The following is a 7,840-nucleotide window of genomic DNA, read 5'->3' on the forward strand; positions in this document are numbered from 1 at the left end:
GACGGTTGTTGATCTTAGATTAAGATGGGTCTACTAAAGTTTCCTGAGCCACTAAAAGCCAATTATGTAATTGGATCCTATCTCCTCCAGTCAGAGTTTGTAACATTTAACCAGACGCTACATAGCACAGTATCCTGTCCCCAAAAGTAAAGACTGTAGACTATGCCATGGACCTTCAAAAGTACTAGGCCTATTACTGTATTGATATTGACAAATGATTACATTTTAGTCAAAAAAGTAATACCTACACAAATATTAAATTTCTGCCCTAAATACTGAACTGTTAAAATGTTATACTGTCAGGTTTTTAGTCTTTTTTTATTAATTCAACCATATATTATAAGCATTACTTCCTTCCGTTAGAGTACCAAACGCTGACCAAAACCCAGCTGGTATTTCTTGGGCCTGTAGGGAAGTCCATTCATAAAGCAGTATGCTCTCAATGAGCCTGACAAAATGGGGAACATCTCAGTTCTTAATGGACATGCCACTGACATTGGCTGCTGTCCAACAGCTGCCCGAAGCGACATTACTTTCTGTTACATAAAGAGATTATTAGAATGTGTGACAACACAATAAAAACCCTGCAAATACCAACTGTTGAGTCTACATTTGTGCAAACAGTGCAAGTTGTACCGCTTTGTGTACTATCTATAAAAGCACCAAATGGGCCAAGGTTATGTCTTATGTAATGATATTTCTTGAAAGGAAAATAGCAGTGCAGAAGAAAAAAAATAGTTGTAAAATATGTTATTTAATTAGCTTTGTCTTTTTATAGTGGAGAGAGAACACAGAGATAGAACACAGGCAGGTTTGGTTTACAGACATGGTCTGTTTTCCAAATTAATGTCATACCTCTCTGTTTTGGTACAAGCCCCAACCTGAGGGTATTTAACAGGTAATTATGACTTCTCTTTTTATGGCGCATACCAACCTGTCATTATATCATCATCTCAACATTAGTGCCCTGATACAATGACATCTCCACCTCTCTCCTAACTGAAAAAGTGGTCACTGCAACTGTTTGGTTGGTTGGTTGGTTCAAAGTTAAATATTACACTTTTTCCTTAGAGCAACAACTCTCTTCTTAACTACCTACTCAGTGGAAAGTGCCGTTTCAAACCATTTCCAGACGTCTCAGTGAAGCAAATGCTTTACACTCTAATTCAGGTCAATCAACAAAGGAATAACTCCAGTCTCTACCAACTGGGTACAGATGTCAACACAACGTCTATTCCACATTGGTTCAACGTAACAACATTGATTCAACCAGTGTGTGCCCAGTGGTTAAGTGTCTGAATTAATATGCATCCCGGCAGTATTCCAGAGTGCGAATTCCTAGTCTCCATGTTTTATTAAAAGCTGCATGTCTTTCAGCTCTTAAACACATTCTCTTCAGGTCAATGACCTCCGCCAGATCCCTGAACCACATTTCAGATGTAGGACGCTGCAGTACTGAAGAACACTGTCTCCAGACTTAGACTAGCTCCTACGTTTGCACAATCTCCCTCTTAGCCAATAGGGTTCCAAATTCCATCAGTTTTTCTCATCACCTGTCAGATTTGCACTGGATGTGGCAAAAATGGCAACCAATAGATTAAGTTACAGATACAGTATCTGGTAAATGTGAAAGTCTAAAAGTAACCTCGGTGATGATACATTTAAGACATAATAGTATGAGCTCTGAAGTGTATTTTAATGATTTGGACTTTGGAACAACTTTCCAATGCGCCGCAGTTTTCCATACTGTTTTTTGTTTTCAAGACAGAATATACAGCCTCTTAGTATGTTGCTACAGTCTGTATAGGACTATAGGTGTGACAAAATGGAGGGAACAGTTCCTTTTATGGTGACTGAATGGATGGATTTGAAGTAAGTGATGCCTTTTGTTTACCCCTCACTACCCCCATATGATTAACTATAATAGACCAAAACAGTTGCCCCGTCCCTTCACTCCCCCCTCTCTTCTATAAGCCCTTCTGCATATGCATATTGCATGCATTAAAACACACTAAAGCCAAGCACATTTTTCAAACACTTTCACATTGTTTATTATTTATCGGCTGCTACGCTATTTATCTATTTTGAATTCTAATGAAGCACTATGTATTCACTATAGCTTTTCACTCAGGCCCTATCCCACTCTCTTTTTGTGGCATCTTTGAAGCTTGTGGAAAGCAGTTCCCATTTACAGAATGTTGCTCTTGGCAGATGTGTATCATATTGGGTTCAGATGTAGTAACACTATTGCTCAAGACTAAAACCATAGAGAGGAACTACTGCATGTTCCTAAACTGCTTTTGCTGCATATATATTTCTATAATCATGGCCAACGGACAGTGAGACATTCCCAGGGGCATATTTGTGAAGCATTTCACTGACAACATTGTCAACCATGTCTTTTCACATCACTTTACACAGCTTGGTCAGATTTGCCATGGTTGGGCCCAGAACCTGTGCATTACCATGACATACCATAAATGCCCACCAGACTGGGGGACTTTCATAGCTTTTTATTATGGTAATGATAGGATATCGAAATGTGCTTTCAGACCACCAACTGTCACAGGGCATTCAACAACACTCTCAAAGTAGGCCATAGAAATATGCTGCCACAATCTGCAAATCGCCTCACGTACCTGCTTTCAATACTTTGATTCTAATTTTGATGAGTATGATTAGTTTAAGTGTTATTACTGAATGTCAATCAAACACAACACATAAGGTAAAAAAAACAAAAAAACATAAGGAATTAAGAATTGAGCATCTAACAGCCCTGTAGGAAAAATACGATTATTTGACAATATATTGTCTGGTGTTGTTATACAGTAGGTGGGAATCACATAGTTGGTAGAATATAAGGTTAAATGCATATTTGTATGTTACTTACAGTATACATATTATATTTGACAGATTCCCTGTGGCTCAAATGTTGATCAATAAGGCTTTTTTTCACTTCAGGTGCATTATAATAAATACAAGATAACGTGCAGGCTTTACCCAGAAAATGCATGCCTTATTTATTTTTAAATGCATAGCTTAAAGGTGGTAAAGCAACAACACCCCCGCTGACCCCCCCCCCAGGGGTGTGTGCTCAGTCCCCTTCTGCACTCCCTGTTCACTCACGACGGCTCTGCCCGTAAATGTTTAATTTAAAGAATTCACTCTGCCAGTGGAGTGGGTCCCTTAAACCATTCATCTGGCAAGTGTTTTCAGAGTTTTTCATAATGACTAACCTCAGTGTGTAGAAAGAGATCTTAGGGAGCTCCCTAGCTTTTCATTTTCTCCCCCTCTCTATTCACCGATCTTTTACTTTGGTGAGCAAGCTGAGAATTTTCACACGGCTAATTCCATAATGCATATTGACATAAGAGACATAAAATAAAATGCATCACCCACCAATGCCTATAAAAAATAAAAAAATGGAGAGAAAGAGAAAAGTTCTCCATATGCTGTGGTTTCCTATAACTTGCATGCTGAAACTCGACACACAGCCTTATAGTATTGAGTTGTGAATTACAGGTGATCCCTTCAGGGTTGGGGTCAATTTGAATGTAAAATTCCAATTCAATTCTTGAATTCACTCATGAAGTGAATAATTTACGTCAAATTCAACTCGAATTTCAACACTTTATGTTATGACATTGGAAATGAATTGGAATTAGACTGTTTAGACTGTTTGAATTGGAATTGAATTGCTATTCTAAAAACATTTTGTCTTTGGAATTGAATTTTTACATTTCCCAGTTAATGGAATTAATGGACTTAGTAAAAATTAATAATTTGAACGTATTTCTATATTTCTAGTATAGCTAGGCTTTCTAAACAGTGACATGATTAGCCTGAAAGTCTGAGGGGTTTGAATTGGAATTGGAATTTGTGGAATTGTTGGAGATAATATCGAATTGGGAATTACATTCTTGGAATTTACCTAACATTGGAATTGAGAGGAATTGAGTTCTCTCTGAATTCAATGATTGACCTGGAATTTGAATTGAATTAAATGTAATTTACAAGGAGAGATAATTGAATTATAATTGAATTTGTGGAATTAACCCCAACACTTGATCCCATTGATATGCACCATCTCAGTAACACCGTACATTACATTGTGTATTCCCATGTAGTAACACTAATAAAACTAGTAACAACATTGCATTGACATGTGAGGGACTGTTTTTGTGTAATAACCTAAAGCACTAATCTCGATTACTATGCAGTTAAAAAGCTATTTCTAAAGTAACGTAACAACAATGTTATCACTGTAGTAATCTCCATAGGTTGAAGAGCAATTTAATAAAAATAACGTTTTACCAAAATCTCTTTAAAGTAAGACCTGTTCCAAAAAAGCAGCAATCAAACACCTGTTATATACCATACATTAATATACATAGTCCCACAGAAAACATTAATGTACAGTATCTTTATGAGGAGCATTACTTTTGACACTGTGGTGTACAGTCCAAAATTGACATTTCAGATCTAGCACCACAAGCCTGTGCAAGGCCGTGCATGTTGCAACAGAGCTCCACAAACAGCCAGAATTCCCATTAGTCTTCCCCACATATCAAAATCATCAAAAGAAAAGCAGTATAGTTATTCTATGCCTGTAAAAAGGCTCACAATAGACACAAGGCTATAAATTGTGAGGCACTCCTGGCCTGAAAGGTCTCTTTAACTGTAGACAGACTGGCTAGAGCTCTGTGCTAGTCTCAATTAATCTTCTCTAGCCTGTGGAGCTCCCCAGCAAAGCCGGTCTCCATGCCTGACAGGCAAAAATGGCATAGATATATGCACTATTGATTCGCTTTAATAAATAAACTGTTGGTAGACAACTTGAAAGGTTGATAAAAGTTTGATTTGTGTCGCCTTTGTATTAGCATTCCATAGTGTGAGGGAGAGCCACCTTTCTCTCTCCACTGTGTTATTCACTGGTGCTAATTTCATGTACCACAATTAGGAAAATCCTCTTCAAATTCCTCCGTGCCGACTATAAGTACAGGGGTGTGGCAAAGTAGAAGGTCCATTCAAATTAAGACATAACAATGATTAACTATTGCTTTGTTGAATATGGCATGGCATGTGACTTGACTTAAAGTCTATGGACTGTGAAGCCTTTGACCACAGGCAGCCTCCAATTTGAGTTAGACAAACATAAATATCTGTTAAATCGAGGGCAGAAGGAACAACAGAGACAAAATGCTAATATGAACATTTATTAAAATAGTTTGAGGAATGGCCTCATCTCTAAGGGATGGTCCTCAGAGCCAGATGCTTTGATGGCAGGTAGCCCTATGCGGAAGGAGAGAGGAGATTCAGCAACACTTGGAGGACAATAGAATTTTAAAAAAAAAACGTATTTATTTCTAAAATTAGAGCCAACGTGTTTCGGCTTTTGCACCTGCTGGGAGTAAGGATTTCCAATGACGGGCCTTAGCTGGTGGTGGAGGGTTGTCGGTAACTTTTGCTGTAACACAGCAAGTAAGAGAACGTGGGTAAGTTTGACATATAAATACATCCCAAGATTTATGCCCATTGGTTGAGAGCATTGTGAGGATTGTGCAGGTGAAGGTGATAATTGCAAGAGTGTGCCCATAGGTTAAACAGCATTGTCAGGATAGGATTGTGCATTATTGTGCCGTGCTCATAGGCTATAAGGTAAATAGGTGAATAACATTCTGCATGTGGCTAATAGAAAAGAGGAGGAGAGACATTATGCTATGCTGATTATGATAATGTTTGTAAACAAGTAAACATATACTGTACATTCCCGCTATGCACATAGAAGAGGAAACAATGTGAATTTTATTGTGCTTACTGAAATAAGTAAAATGAGCTATCCATTCAGACCAGCCTTACTGATTGAACCTGCGTTATCAACTACATAAGAACATCAATCTTACTCTGGCATATTGATATAACATGTTATTCTGTGCGCACACTCCAGCAGTTTATCATTAGTGCTCACTCTCACGTCCACCTAAGCACAAAAACAATATAGAAGTGTTTTCTTGAAATTTCGAATGAATGAAAGCTCACATTACAAATTCTTAAGCTCCTTTCCATTGGCACTTTGAAGTCAACCCGGGTCGGGTTGGCCTTGGTGGGCTAGCTCGAAATGTGCTTTCCACTGCCTCCAGAAATTATAAATGATGCCATGTTACTAGGTAGCCATTATGTGACTGTGCAGCTGGCTTCGCTAATGTTGCTAGCTAGCTTGCAAGATGTTGAAGAAATTTATTCACCCTCACCATGCTGTAACTAACGTTACCCTAGACTCCTGCCTGACTCAGCCTTGTATTTAGCTTGCTAACGCTAGCTAAACGGTTAGCGTCGTCCCTAGCACAACAGGCTATCTAGCTAGCTTAATGCCTACCTTGCTTGCCATGGCATTGGATATTAGCGAGCTAGCTAACCAAGCAAACCAGACGACAGGTTTGATATGATGTAACATTAGCGTTCAAAACGACCTGGCCAGCTAAAATTCCTGCTAGCTAACGTCAGCTAGCTTGTTTCAACTCTGATTTGCTAGCTAACGTTAGGTCGCTAGCATTCGAGGGCTGACTGTTCTCATTAAAGTTGATTGTGTAGTGCAAAACATGAATGAAGGATCCAGCTATGGTGGTAATTCGTGTCATGTCTGACTACTGCAGGACTGCTTGTATATGAGCTAGCTAACAGAAACAAGCCCAGACGAGCTAGCTAAACGTGGTGTCAGCATCCAGCAGTGATCAGCTGGTGGTTGCATAGTAACGGCGTCACCAGCCCAAATTCTAATCGAGCTGGCACCAGTTGTGAAACTGGGCTGCGCTATCCCAGGTTTCCCTCGTCCCAGCTCGAATTTGAGAATTTCATTCGAGCCAGCTCGAATTTCCACCTAATTGTAAGTGCCAATGGAAACGGGGCTTTAGATACTTTTCTCTCCAAAAGTGCTGCAATACAGGAGAGTTCAATGTGAATTTTAAGCCTGCAATTGATTTATTTTTATTTTAGTCATTTTAGCAGACGCTCTTATCCAGGGCGACTTACAGTTGGTGAATACATTTTTTATTTATTTTTTCATACTGGTCCCCCGTGGGAATCGAACCCACAACCCTGGCGTTGCAAACGCCATGCTCTATCAACTGAGCTACATCCCTGCCGGCCATTCCCTCCCCTACCCTGGACAACACTAGGCCAATTGTGCGCTGCCCATGAGTCTCCCGGTCGCGGCCGGCTGCGACAGAGCCTGGATTCGAACCAGGATCTCTAGTGGCACAGCTAGCACTGCGATGCAGTGCCTTAGACCACTGCGTCAACCATTGTAAGTATTGTGTAAGTATAAGTGTGCAAAGCTTAACAGTTTGGTACAGTAAGTCTCTCCATGTGAGGACTGGAGCTTTGGTTTTCTAAATACGTTTGTAGTCCAAGGAGGTATGTGGTTGCTGATATTAAAAGTTTCAGCTGCCTTCCTGAATCAAAACTATTGTTACTGTGTGTGTGTGTGTGGCGTGCGCGCGCGCTCGTGTGCATGTTCGTGTTTCACCACTTCCACGCGTAATAAGCCCCCGAAACATGTTGCAATAAAACCCATATTTTCTATCAGAAAGGGAATGATGAAAACAGCCATTTCAAACAAGCAAGAGGATGAAAAGGAGCTAGAAGTTTGTTTGATGCCAGAAGTTCAGCTCCCCTCACAAGCTTGTAACTTCCACCTTCTTGGATTTACGGGGCTTCTCGAACAAAAGCCTTTAACATAATTTATGGATTACAGTAATGAATTGGAGTGGAGCTTGCTGGGAAAATATTTTTGCCAAAACACTGGAGTGTAAAAGAGCTAATGCCTCTGGAGCTGTGAGGC

The sequence above is a fragment of the Coregonus clupeaformis genome, chromosome 27, assembly GCF_020615455.1.
Source record: "Coregonus clupeaformis isolate EN_2021a chromosome 27, ASM2061545v1, whole genome shotgun sequence".
In the NCBI taxonomy this organism is placed as follows: Eukaryota; Metazoa; Chordata; class Actinopteri; order Salmoniformes; family Salmonidae; genus Coregonus; species Coregonus clupeaformis.